At 43.7% G+C, this 14,667-nt stretch overlaps 1 long non-coding RNA gene across 1 annotated transcript; it reads left to right on the top strand.

Annotated features, from left to right (window-relative positions):
- Positions 1-285: 285 nt before the first annotated feature.
- On the top strand, positions 286-13,868 carry LOC103352176 (uncharacterized). The gene is made up of 3 exons (XR_007914030.2): positions 286-408; positions 6,741-6,924; positions 11,413-13,868. It is a non-coding gene; the product is annotated as an uncharacterized lncRNA (long non-coding RNA).
- Positions 13,869-14,667: the final 799 nt, after the last annotated feature.

Here is a 14,667-nt window from a genome sequence, read left to right as displayed (position 1 = left end):
CAATAAGCCCTTACATATCAAACACTGTTCTGGACACAATGCTGCACTGTAGATCAAGCCAAGTCACTAATCTGATGGAGTTTATATTAAAAAAGGGGACAAGGCAGATAATACACGTTTAATATCAGAAATGGAGAGAGGGTGCAATTAAAGCGAAGCAGGATGGGGTAGTGATGAAAATTCAGAACATTGCATTAGACTATGAATTCAGGAAAAGCCTCTCTGAGTAGGTGGAATATAAACTGAATGACAGGAGGCAGCTGTGTGCAGAAGTAAACACATCATTAAAGGAACAAGAAACACCTCACTGGAAGCCTTAAGACACAAGCAAACCAGAGTTGCTGGAGAAGCATCAAGAAGTCTGATGTGAATGGAATGGGCGAATACTAAGCTGGCCATGGAGTGGTGGTGAGTGTGGCACCCCAGGAGGGTCAGAGTAAGTACAAGCCCTTGGAAGAGGGTGCTAGGATCTGATTACCGTCCTCTGTAGCTCACCCCAACTGATGCGTAGAGAACATTATAGAAGCACAATAATGAGGAAGAAATACCATGTAGAAAGTTATGTGGCAGTTTGGGGGGGGGATGGTATGATAGCAGGAAAGATAGAAGGAAGTAGAAAGGTTGAGTTGTGTTTTGAAGCAGGCTGCTTCCTCCTTAGCATATTTTACATCAATAGTGGTAGATATTAACACACTTACTGAGATGGAAATACTGAGAAAAGAAATAGAATTCTGTTGGAATAGATTAAGTTTAAGGTGCCCACGGGCATCTAAGTGGATTTATCAAAAAGGCAATTGGATAAAAGTGTTGGAAGACAGACCAGGGCTACAGATAGAAATTTGAGGGGCATAAACTTCTAAAAGACATTTAAAACCATGGCACTAGATGAAATCATAAAGAGTCAATGGCGATCATCAGGAATTCCAGAGCCAAGATTCAGGGCACGCCAACATTTACAGATGAAATGTCATGCATAGAGAATGAGAAATGGGTACTGGCGCGGGGCAGGGGTTGGCAAACCAGGGGGTGATATCAAGGATGCTCTCAGAATATTGGGTTTCTGGACAAAGAAGGCAGCTGTACTGAATGTTTCAGGGACTAAGAAAAATGAGGGAGGCCAGCACTGTGGCAGAGTGGGTTAAAGCCCTGGCCTGAAGCGCCCACATCCCATACAGGCGCCAGTTCTAGTCCCGGCTGCTCCTCTTCCGATCCAGCTCCCTGCTATGGCCTGGGATAGTAGTAGAAGATGGCCCAAGTCCTTGGGCCCCTGCACCTGCTTGGGAGACCTGGAAGAAGCTCCTGACTCCTGGCTTCGGATCAGCACAGCTCTGGCCCTTGTGGCTATCTGGGGAGTTTCTCTCTGTTTCTATGTTTCTCTGTAACTGTCTTTCAAGTAAATAAAATAAATCTTTAAAAAAAAGAAAACTGAGGATAGAAAAGGGACTCTTGACTATAAACTGGGCACTTGCCAAACAACACCAAAAGTAGTGAGTTGGTAGTAGAGGATAAAACGGGTGGGGGAGGGGTCACATTTAGAAACTGCTTGGGAAAGCTGGTACTGAGGCGGGAGAAGTTACCTGCAAATGTTCCAAGGACCAGAGAAGTTTGTTCTTTGTGAAAAAAACATGTTTGATACTAAGAGTGTTTATTTACCTGCCGCAGTAGGCAACATTTTATACCATGTTTAGTCTCTTTGCCAAGCCCAATAGCAATAGAGTGCCTATTTCAAATAGAAGCAGAGGCTACTGCTACACAACCAAAAAGGAAAGAGTGGATAGGAAAATAAATACATGAAGGGACCTCAAGAAGCTCAGGGAAAATGGAGTTAAAAGATGAGTTTATTTTGGTGAAAAAGATTTAGAAATGCATGTGTTTTTTTTTTTCATAATACACATTTTCCCTACACTTGTAGATCTCTTGTATCATCATACTATTCTCTAAATCATATTTGTCAGGGCATAGAACAAGATTTTCTTGGTTGGTTTACTGTATGTGTGTGTGTGTGTTTTCGAACAAAGTATTGCAGACAGAAAAGCTCACCTAATTAAGATAGTGAGTTAATACGTTTACAAAATATTAATGGATTGTCTGCTTACCTTGTAGTCAATGAACACTTTTTCTTGTACCTAAGCTTAAAAATATCTTTCTCAGAGGGCCAGGGTTGCAGCATAGTGGGTAAAGCCACGGCCTGCAACACCAGTGTCCCGTATGGGTGCCAGGTCGAGTCCCAGCTACTCCACTTCTGATCCAGCTCCCTGCCAGTGCTCCTGGGAAAGCAGTGGGAGATGGCCCAAGTCCCTGCTGCCCATGTGGGAGACCCAGATGAAGAGCCTTACATCTAGCTTTGGCCTGGCCCAGTCCTGGCCATTGTGGCCATTTGGGGAGTGAACTAGTAAATGGGAGATTTCTCTCTCTCTCTCTCTCTCTTTTTCTTTCTCTGTAACTCTGTCTTTTATATTTAAAAAAAAAACCCTTTAAAAAAATCTTTCTAGGAATGAGACAGTTCTAAATGCTGCAAAATGGCAGTGGGAGGGAGTGGCTATGGTGGTGTTCAGGGCACTGAGATGGTCAGCATTCTCATCTCAGTGGCTTCTGTGGACACCTGGAATCTTAATCTATCACTTTCTCGTTTCCTTTTTAAAATAACAAAAAATGAAAACTATAGGATAAACTTAATGGAAGTAGCGAACACTGATTGTTGTAGTAGTAAGTGGAAACACATCTCTTTTTCTAAGGGACAACAAAGAAATAAACTCTTAAAATGTAAACAGTGTTCCAGACTATATGAATAGATAATATCACCTGTTAGTTAAAAATAACATTTGGGTTAAAAAAAAAAAGCTCTATGAAACTAATTTTTGATTAAGTTGGTTTCATGACTGCTTAGGATAGAATATCAAACCAGTTGAGGATGTAAGTCAGTCTTGTAGAAATGCTAAGACCCAAAATCTGTTTTGTTTTAAAATTTATTTTAATTATTTGAAAGGCGGGGGATGAGAGAGACAGAGAGAAAGAGAGAGAGAGAGAGAAATCGCCCATCCGCTGGTTCACTCCCCAAATGGCCACAATTGGACCAGATTGAAGCCAGGAACTAGGAGATTCATCTGGGTCTCCCTCGTGGGTGCAGGGGCCCAAGGACCTGGGCCATCTTCTACTGCTTTCCTAGGCACATGAGCAGGTAGTTAAATCATATGTGGAACATCTGGGACTTGAACCAGTGCCCATATGGGATGCCACCATCACAGGCAATGGCTTAACCCGTTATACCACAATGCTGGCCCCAAACCCCAGGTTCTTAAAGCCTGGCTCCCATTCATGTTATGGCTTATGTGTTTAGGGCATTTCTTGAGACGAATGTGTTGCGTTCTTAGAGTAAAATGTTGTGATCACTGAATTTTTTTGCAGAATCCTGAGACTCGATAGCTGGCTTGCAACATGTAGAGATGTTGTATCTCCTCAGCAACGCCAGTAACATGCAGTGTTGTAGAACAACTTCAAATGCTGCTTCATTTTGCCTGTAAACAGATTTTATTCTGCAATAGTACGTACAAGTGGTTTATGTCAGTAGATGAACTCCTCGTTCTTTACTCAGGGTAACTACTGGGTGAATATGATTGGGTTGATGGGACTGGGGTTTGATGTGTGGGTGAATGTTTAACAACTGGTTCAGGGGGGTTGCAACATCCTTGATTTTTAATGGTTACCAATGCCCATGTTGGAAAACTCCTGAGGTTGTCAAATTCAGGCTCTTGATTTTGTGTTGTCCACATGAAGCCTGCACTGGTCACAGTCTTTCTTTCTTTTCTTTTCTATTTTTTTTTTTTTTAAATTTAACAGGTAGAGTTATAGACAGTGAGAGAGAAAGACAGAGAGAAAGGTCTTCCTTCTGTTTGTTCACTCCCAAAATGGCCGCTACGGCCGGCGCTGCACCGATCAGTAGCCAGGTGCTTCTTCCTGGTCTCCCATGCGGGTGCAGGGGCCCAAGGACCAGGGCCATCCTCCACTGCCCTCCCGGGCCACAGCAGAGAGCTGGCCTGGAAGAGGAGCAGCCGGGACAAGAACCCAGCACCCATATGGGATGCCGGGGCCACAGGCGGAGGACCAACCAAGTGAGCCACAGCGCCGGCCCCCTGATCACAGTCTTTGAAAGCCCTGGGGAGCCAGGGCAGACTTCTCAGGGGCCAGGACACGACAATTCTGGACTCACATACCTAATAAAGATCTAATGGTTCTTGTTTTACAGCCCTTGTCTGTATTCCTGGGTAACACTGATCTTCCTACTTTTTACTTGTTGAACATCATAGTTAGGGGTACATTAAACCTGTGATTATACAGTAAATTAAAAGTATATTATTGTAAAAATTGAAGGAAGAAAAAGAAAGGAAGGAAAGAGAGGGGATTGAGAGAGGGAGGGAAGGGAAAAGGGAGGGAAGTGTGGTTGTCTTCTTAGAATTCTGCCTATGCGGGGGCCGGCACCGTGGCTCACTTGGTTAATCCTCCGCCTGTGGCGCCGGCATCCCATATGGGTGCCAGGTTCTAGTCCCGGTTGCTCCTCTTCCAGTCCAGCTCTCTGCTGTGGCCCAGGAAGGCAGTGGAGGATGGCCCAGGTGCTTGGGCCCTGCACCCACATGGGAGACCAGGAGGAAGCACCTGGCTCCATGCTTTGGATCGATGTAGTGCCGGCTGTAGTGGCCATTTCGGGGGTGAACCAACAGAAGGAAGACCTATCTCTCTGTCTCTCTCTCACTAGTGCTAGCTGCCAAATTAAAAAAAAAAAAGAATTGTATCTATGCAATACATTAAATCTGTCCTCTCTACATTAATGAAAATTAAAAAAAAATTAAACTTTTAAATGAAAAAAGAAAAGAAAAGCGGGTCATCATAATAACTGGTGCACTCCCTAATTTCTATTAGAAGATTGGGGAGAAAAATTTCAACTGACACTGGAAAGAATGTTTAGGTGTGAAAGAAAAGTCTAGTTTGAGTTCTTTTTTTTTTTTGTTAAGCAAATTTAGCATAAAAGCAGTTGATAGCTCTTAGAATATTTATTTTTAGTCATTCCATTTAGAGATGAGCCTGCTGTTGGACTGTTGGACCCTTTCTCTGGCTGTAGATAATTGCAACACAATCTCACTGCTCTTCTCTTAAAAAAAAAAAAAAAAAAAGATTGTAATAAAATCACCAGCCTGGAGGCTTAAGAGATTTCCTATAACCTGTGCCTGCTGTGCACAAAAATCTACAAGGCCAAAAAAAACATAAATAGAACTTATTGTCAAAGAGTTTTGCAGATCATGATTCAACCTCCCTGTGCTTTTTTTTTTTAATGTGAAACCACTTTCATAGACAGGAAATCCTTTCCTATCTCTAACCTCTGTGTCTCATTTTTCCATTTTTAATTAATTCCCTTTGTCTTGCTCTAAATGAGGGAATTATCCTGTCACCTCGATATATAATTAAAGAACTGAAAAATCTTGTTACTTCAGACCCCACTAATTCACAAATCGTGATAATTCCAACAAGCCCTGAACTGCAAAAATTACTAGATAAGCAAATGAATAGGGTAAACAAGATTGTAAGTGTGTAACTCAACCTGCTTAGGAAAACTAATTGTTTTGAGCACTTTAGAAGTCTCATTATATACCCACACCTGTTCCTAACAAAACGGGATCTCTCAGTCCACATTTCTGAGTAAGTGCTATCTGACCAGACTCCTACACTTATAGCTCTTTTGCCTTCATATAGAGAGAGGGGCTGTTAGAAAGCTCTAGAGACTGTTCCTGGGAACCTCTTCAAAGTCTTTATCCAAGTTAGTTTCCACCCCATCCCACATGTGCCCGGACTCCCACAGCTTCCTGCTCTCCATCTCAGGGCTGGCTTTTCCACGGAGCAAGTTCAGAAAATTAGAAGGAGTCACTTTGGACCTGAGACTCTCTTGGCCTCTGTTCACAAAAGCAAATACCCCATCACTGTTGCTGGGGGTGGAGGGTCAGGCCGTGTAGCTGAGGGCAATCGAAGTCATTTTATGAAACATATTTTAGAAACCAGGCCTTTTATGACTCACCTAATGACTTCTCTTCCTTGTTACCTTCCATCCATACATTGTAGGGTTTCTTCATGAACTTAGCCACTATGTCTAGACTACCCACTCCAGCCTAGGATCTGAGGATATGTTGGGTAGACAAACTATATACAGTTCTTTTAATTTAATTCAATTTTCAAACACTTACATAGCATTTACCATGGCAGGTACTGTTGTAAGCATATTACAAAGAGTTAATTAATTTACATCACTTGGTGAACTCATGGTGTGGAGGAATACTCTGTTAAAATATAGGAGATTTGGGAAAATGTCTACCAAAGAGCTGAATACCTCTTGGAGAATCTGACTGGGGTCATGCCAGAATGAGGACTGCTAGCTTTAATATCTTATCTACTTATTTATTTGAAAGATAGTGTGACAGAGAAAGAGAAAAAGATAAAGACCAAGCAAGATCATCCACCTGCTGGTCCACTGCCCAAATGCCTTGTAACAGCCAGGGCTAGACCAGGTTGAAGCCAGGAGCCAGGAACTCACTCTGGATGTCCCATGTGGGTGCTGGGGACTGGAGCACTTGAATTATCTTCACCTGCTGCCTTTTAGATTCTGCATTAGCAGGAAGCTGGATTGGAAGCAGAGTGGGGATACCAACCCAGACACTCTGATATGGGATGTGCTAACACAAATGTCTTCTTAACTACAGTGCCAAGTGCCTGCACTTTACAGGTGAATAACTGGGACTATTTATGAATTAAAGTGTGAGAATCTATGAGACCAGAGACTGTTGATGTATACCCGTGGAGGATACTGGAATCACCTTGGAATTCAAATGCTGAATTCGGTTGGCCATGAGAAGATTGGATAGATGGCAGAGAAGACAGGAATCAGTAAGTATTCAGTTAGCCATCTCTAAGTGGAACCAAGAAATGAAGAGAAAATGAGCTGAGAGGTTTAAAATGTATTCAACGACATACAATGATATGTACGGTGATTACACAACTTACCAGGTGCAGAACTAACTCTGTAGTAGAGAAAATTTGTCCGTTCAAAAGCCTACCTAAAAAAGTGACTCTTGAGGATTATTTTTTCTTTTTTAACCCAAAGAACAGCCTATGATTTATATAGTTGGGTTCTTTACATGATTTTTTTTTTCAGCAAATAGATATTCAGAACCTATTTGTGCCAGGCTCTGCCCCAGGTGCTAGGATTGTGAATACAGTATGAGGGTACATCCGCCGTCCTGGCCTTGCCTTCTAGGGTGGGAGACAGACCACATACAAAAGAGGTGACAACAGGATTACCTGTGCTAGAAGGTGACAGAGCCCGTGAGAAACACAGAGCAGGGAAAAGAGGTGCAGTGCTGCAGCTGTGAACAGCTTCCTCAGGAAAGGGCACACAGAGAAGAAAGTCTCAGAGCAAAGAGCTGAAGGTAGGTAGAAGGCTCCAGACAGAAGGAGCAGGTGCACTAAACCCAACAAAGGAGGGGCCAGTAGTTGCGCTAGCAGAGGAGATGGAATCTAAGGGTTTGGAAGGAGGGATGGGAGAAGACCATGCTATGGAAGCTTTGCAGATCCTTGTAAGGATGCAGACTGGAGGGTTTGCACAGGGCAAGCATGATCTACTTTTGATTTACTTTCTGTATCATTCTTCCACTTGCTAGTTTGAGAGATTTATGAAGTGGGGAAGGCAAAATTAAGGGAAAAGTCTTGAGGTGATTGTGCCCAGGCCATTGGGAGATGATGGAGCTTGGACCAGGACAAGAGAGAGAGATAGGTAAGAAGGACGGCCAGGCATTAGACACAGTCCAAGGAGTGTCTGTCAAATTTGCCAACTAAATAGAAATTGGGTGTAAAAGACAGAGAAAACTTAGGACTTTGACCTGAACATTTGGAAGGATCAGCTTTGACCTGAATATTTGGAAGGATTGGGCTCCCATTCCCTGAGTGGGAAGATTGTGGGAGAAGCATGTATCAGCTGACTGACTCCAGGGAGACATTCACCCTCTGTGTGATTTCCACCTCTCCACTGCCCTCCTTCCCATAAGCAGGACTTGTGAGTTCCTTCTAACCAACAGAGTATGGGCAAAGATGACAGAATTAGGTGTTTATATGCATGTGATTAGATTATGTAAGACTCCTTTCCAGTTAGAAAATGCTCTCTCCTGGCTGTGAAAAACTTGTGAGATGCCCTATGGAGGGGACCATATAACAATTACCTGACTGCTGATAGCTAGCAAGAAACCAAGAGCCTCAGCTTAGCATCCTGGAGGGACATGAATGGTGCCAACAACCAAGGAAGCTTGGATGCATACCCTTCCCCAGTTGAGTCTCGGATGAGAGCACAGGATGGGTCTCATCCAATAAAATGATAAAACAATAATAAATAATAAAACAATCTACCTGGATTATAAATAGGTAAGACCATGATGCTGAGGATTTTGCTACTGCCTGCGCAAACCCTGATCAAAATCTTTGGAATCATAAATATGCATGCATTGCTGTTAGTGGAGATGTGAATTAGCATAGCCATTAAAGGAAACAGAATGGAGGTTCCGCAGAACATTAAAATTAGAACTGTCATGTGATCCAGCAATCCTATTCTGATTACACACACACAGACACACACACTTAAACACACACAGGAAATTAAATCAGTGTGTTGAAGAGCTAGGTACACTTCCATGTTTATTGCAGCATTATTCACAATAGTAAAGAAATCGAATCAAGCTAAATGTCCACCAATAGATGAATTTTTTTAAATGCAGTATATATACACAATAGAATATAATTCAGCCTTTAAAATGAAAGAAATTCTGTCATGTGCTAAAACAGATGAATGAACCTGGATGACATTATGTTAAATGAAATAAAGAAAAGCACAGAAAGACAAGTACCACATTATTTCACTAACACTTGAAATGCAAAAAAAAGTGTAATTCATAGAAGTAGAGAGTGCAGAGCCTGGATGGGGGTGTTGGGGTGATGTTAGTCAAATGGCTCAGTATTTCTGTTAGGTAGGAGGAGTAAGTTCTGATGGTTTATTGTGCATTATAGTGAGTATATTAAAGAATATAATGTATATGCAAAAATTGCTGAGATATTGTTAAGTATTCTCATCACACACAAAGAATAAGTAGTTGAGATCATGTAGATTTTAAGTAGCTTGAGTTAGCAATCTTTTGATGAGTGTATACATATTTATCAAAACATAATGTTATGTGCATTAAACATACAACTTTTACTTATAAACTAAAAATAAAACAAATGTGCATTAATATTTTAAGGCACTAAATTATTGGTGATATTGTTACGCACTGATAGATAACAAACATGAGAAAATGTTAAAAATCTGTGGAAAATGGCAAAAAAATTTATTTTAAAACAAAAAAATTGTGAAACAATTTTTCAAAACAAGCATTTTCTGTGAACATTTTGAAGAGTCCTGATGCATCAAGAGACAGATTGATTTTGTCTTGAACATATTAAGTGTGAGACATATGGGGTTCACATGAAAATGTAAGTAAGCAAATGGATAGAAGAATCTGGATTTGGGGAAGGAGATCTGGGCTCGTTATATCACAGTCATGCTCATCAGCGGAGGGCGCAGTGAGCACTGTAAGAGAGAATGGAACAACTCAGGGGAGGGGAAAGAAGCAGGGAGGAGAGTCCCAGGACCAGCTTCCCGGGTATTAAGTTGGAAACGTGCAGACATGAAGAACTGGAGAAGGAGCATCCACCTATGACATAATAGAAGGGAAATCGGGAGGACGAGTTGCATCAGAAGCCAAGGCAAGACAGTATGTAAGAGGACAGAATTATCAGCTCCGGCCAGGGTTGCTAATAGGTTGAGAAAAGGGAGGGCTTTTGATATTCTGGCCTTTCACTTCCTTCATCCCACTCACCCCCACAGGCCTGCTGCAGAACTTGGCATTAGTCATAACTGAACTCCTTCCTAATCTCAATTTTAAGCAACTTGTTTTCTACACAGGCTCTCCTCCCTCTCTGGTTCCATCCTTCTAGCATTCCTATTCTACCAATCTTTTTTTTATTTATTTATTTGACAGGTAGTTATAGAGAGTGAGAGAGAGACAGAGAGAAAGGTCTTCCTTCTGTTGGTTTACCCCTAAAATGGCCTCTACAGCTGGCAGTGAGCCAATCTGAAGCCAGGAGACAGGTGCTTCTTCCTGGTCTCCCATGTGGGTGCAGAGCCCAGGCACTTGGGCCATCCTGTACTGCCCTCCCGGGCCACAGCAGAAAGCTGGACTCGAAGAGGATCAACCAGGACTAGAACCCGGTGCCCATATGGGATGCCGGCGCCACAGGCAGAGGATTAACCAAGTGAGCCATGGCCCCAGCCCCTCTACCAATCTTCAAACCATATCAGAACATACTAATACACTGATCCTGCTATCTTTCTACTGACCGCCGATCCCTAATCTTCTCCAACACATGGCCTCAGATTTTCTACTGTGCATCATCTTAAATTGTTTCCTATCTTCTGTCCCAATATAGGTATAGGTGAGCTCGCATCTTAGAAAGACCCACTCTCATGAGTACATTCTACCCCCTTCCTCTCACCTTTGAAGCCTGCCGTTCAGGCATTTGTCTCTCTCTAGTGTCAGCTCATTCTATACCATCTCCATATGAACACTAACATTTTGTATATTTATAGTTATATAGTTCATGATACTTTGATGGGTAGTACAGTCTTGTAAACACCTTGAATCACAGATCTCTTTAGGAATTAAAGATGACATTATACCTGAGGTTTGTCAGTTACACTTTCTCGCTTTTTCCTTTCCTTTGGAGGACTTTCCATAACTCATAGTAAATAATTATGGTCAATAATATGAATTTATTTGCATGTGTAATTTTTTAAAAAGATTTATTTATTTATTTGGAAGTCAGAGTTACACAGAGAAGCAGAGGCAGAGAGAAAGAGAGGTCTTCCATCTGCTAGTTCACTCCCCAATTAGCTGCAATGGCCAGAGCTGTGCCAATCCAAAGCCAGGAACCATGAGCTTCTTCCTGGTCTCCCATGTGGGTGCAGGGACCCAAGGACTTGGCCATCTACTGATTTCCCAGGATAGCAGAGAGCTGGATCAGACGTGGAGCAGCCGGGACTCAAACTGCGACCCATATGGGATACTGACACTGCAGGCCAAGGCTTTATCCGCTATGTCAGAGCGCTGGACCCTGCATGTGTAATTTTATAGCATCTGTTTCCCCATTAGACTATAAGTCTCATGGTTGGGAAAAGTGTGGCCCGTTTTGTTATTGTTTTTTCACTCTAGTACCTTATGTGTTCTGTGACACATACTAGATATTTGACAAATACCTGATCATCAAATAAATGAAGGAACGAATGTCTTTCAGGCATCACAAGGAATGGAGATAGTTGCATGAACCTCCACAAAGGGACACTCGGAATCCCAGGCTCAGCCTTCAGAGTTGGAAATCTCTCGCTGCATGCTTCCATGGCTTTTATTAAAGAACAAAGAGTCTTCAGTGCGATGACTTCTGGGAAGGGTTTGGGGACTGCTTTGTCTAACACACAGGCTATGGTAAGGAGATTGGCAGTTTGTTCTCCTGGGAAGTGGAGCTTCCTGGATGTAATGTGAAGCCCAGGAATCACATCAATGCTATGTGTCTTGTTATTCTTTTAATGGCTGCCATAATCTCCCTAGCCCATATTCCCTTCTGGAGCCTCCTCACTCCCGCATCAAGAAGCAGCTTGTAACCTCCTTCCTCTGGCATATGGATGGGCTCCTGGCTCACACAACCACGTGTGACTGTGTTTTCTTCAGCCAGGATACAAGGTGATGTGCCACCTCCTTGTGACCAAAACCTGGGGCTGTGGCCCTGACTCATCACACAGGCTTCCAGCCACCCGAGGGGCTGAGTTGAGAGGAAGGCTTGACCATATGAGGGGCTCTTTTAGGTGACCCACAGCATTTGTCTTCTAGAGCTGCCACAATAAGGCACACAGACTCTTGGCTTACAGAACAAGAGCTTATTTTCCTATGATTCTGGAGGCTGGAAGTTTGAGATCAAGCTGTCTGTGAAGTTGGTTCCTCCCAGTACCTCTCTCTTTGAGTTGTAGGTAGCCTTCCCATGTCATTCCTCTCACCCTCCAGCAGGTGTGAATGTTTCTGAGCATACCAGTTTTATTGCATTAGGGCTAACCAATGACTTCATCGCCTCTCGAAAGATCCTATCACATTGTGAGGTGCTGGGCGTTAGGACTTCAACATAAAAATTCAGACAAGGTCACAATTCAGCCCACAGAAGCCCAGCTGAGGTCCCAGGCAACAGCCAGCATCAGCCATCAGCTCTTGAACAGAGACTGGAGGCGCCCCCACATGACACCAGCACTGACCACAGTCCTGGACACTGAGGAGCAGAGAGATGTTGCTGTCACTTTGTGCCTTTTCAAGCTCCTGACCCACAGAATCTATGAGCAGAATACCATTCAACACCTCTGAATTCTAAAGACTGGTGTGTGGCTTGTTACTCAACAAATAGTAACTGAAATATACTTTGGGTGGGGAGTCCCAGATTATTTCACCCAATCTTTACATCCATCTAGTGCACGTTTCATGGATGAGGAAACCGAGACATGTACAATCATGTAAATTGCCCAAAGATGCAGTTGCTAAGCAGTGACACAGATCTGAACCCAGTCTCTGTCTGACAACCAACTCTGTCCTCCGTGGAGTCCGTCTGGGACAACAGACAGAGATCAGGTGCTGACAACTGCTCTAATCTGCCCCGGGGAAAGCTATGTCTTTTCCTAGATTTGCTGTCAGCAGTTCCCTGCCCTGCCTGCCTGGTAAACTCAGAGGAAGCTATGTCCCAGAGCTACTCAGAGCAAACACAAAATGACTCACTTCAGCAACCGTCCATTTGCGCCCGGGGGGCATCCAGGGGGGTAAACCTTCAGACAGTTGTATATCTGGAGCAGCTGAGGGGCCATTTGGAGGCACACATGCAGATGGGACTGTGGCGTCCACTCTGCAAGACCCTCACAACCTTGGAGATACACCCTGACCTCTGGGCTGTTTACAAGGCTTGGTGTTCAAAGGGAGCAGCTAATGTTCCTCTGGCCATTTGTTCCAAGCGCTGGTGTCTTTCTCTCTTTTGCTTTTTAAGATTCACTTATTTATTTGAAAGGCAGAATAAATGGCTAGAGAGGGGGAGAGAGGGGGAGATACAGAGACAGAGCAAGATTTTCTATTTGCTGATTCATTCCCTGAATGCCCACCACACACAGGGCTGTGCTAGGAGGCAGGAATTCCACCCTGGTCTCCTACATGGACGGAAGGAGCCCAAGCACTTTGAGCATCACCCACGGACTTCGCAGGTGCACTATCAAGACTGTGGGTCAGTAGCAGAGAAGCTGGAACTTGAATCAGCACTCCCGTACAGGACACTGCATGCCAAGGAGTGCTTCAACCCACTGTAACACAATGCTGGCCCCAAGGACCGGTTTCTATCCAAGAAAACAGCAAGCAGCAAGGCAAAAATTAAAACCCAGCTCAGGGTTATTTTTAACTGTGCTTGCCTGCTGCCTTTTATTTTTTTTCCAAGAAATAGATCAAGCATTCTTCCCCTTTCCCCTCTCCCTCTCAAAAACATCTGGAGTCTACACTATTCTGTCAACTATTTCTATTCTGATATTCCCTCTTGGGGGAAAAATCTTATTTTTCACCAACTGCTGTGGCAAAACTGTCCAGAAGTGCAAGTGCAAAGCATGTGATACCTTCCTTTCTATTTCCCTTCCCAACTGGAACAACTACAATGGGACAGCTGCTGTGGATCTTCAGTGCTTCCTAGAGGTATTTCTTTTTTTTTTTTTTTTTTTTTTTTTTTTTTTTTTTTGACAGGCAGAGTGGACAGTGAGAGAGAGAGACAGAGAGAAAGGTCTTCCTATTTGCCATTGGTTCAACCTCCAATGGCCACCGCGGCTGGTGCACCACATTGATCCGATGGCAGGAGCCAGGTGCTTCTCCTGGTCTCCCATGGGGTGCAGGGCCCAAGCACTTGGGCCATCCTCCACTGCACTCCCTGGCCACAGCAGAGAGCTGGCCTGGAAGAGGGGCAACCGGGACAGAATCCGGCGCCCCGACCGGGACTAGAACCCGGTGTGCTGGCGCCGCAAGGCAGAGGATTAGCCTAGTGTGCCGCGGCACCGGCTGAGGTATTTCTTCTGCCTCACCCACTGGAGGTACAGGGGCTGGCTCTGCAGGGTCTCCCAGAACTCCCTGCTTCCCAGGGCTTCCTATTAAACCTGTGTTCCACAGGAGAAATCCAACTGCATTCTACAATTCTGGTTATCAGAGCATCAAATCCAAGTTTGACCTACATGACAAGGCAAATCGGTCAGGAACACACCCCGGACTACGACAAATTGATTTTTCTGGCTTTACTGATGTCAAGGGAGATATATCGCAATGATTAATAATTTATCAGACAGATAAAAGCTTTTGTTGTTGTCTTTGTTAGTCAAGAGAGTCCAAGGTTTTATTGTCCCAGATTTGAGTACTAATTGGGGAGGTGTTCACCCTTAGGACTTCGACAAAAAGCAACAATAGAAGATCCATGGAAGTCTTTCTCTGTACTTGCCCCCAC

The sequence above is a fragment of the Oryctolagus cuniculus genome, chromosome 13 (genome assembly GCF_964237555.1).
Source record: "Oryctolagus cuniculus chromosome 13, mOryCun1.1, whole genome shotgun sequence".
Lineage (NCBI taxonomy): Eukaryota > Metazoa > Chordata > Mammalia > Lagomorpha > Leporidae > Oryctolagus > Oryctolagus cuniculus.
The sequence above is the reverse complement of the archived record's forward strand: the minus strand, read 5'-3'. Positions and strand labels throughout refer to the sequence as shown.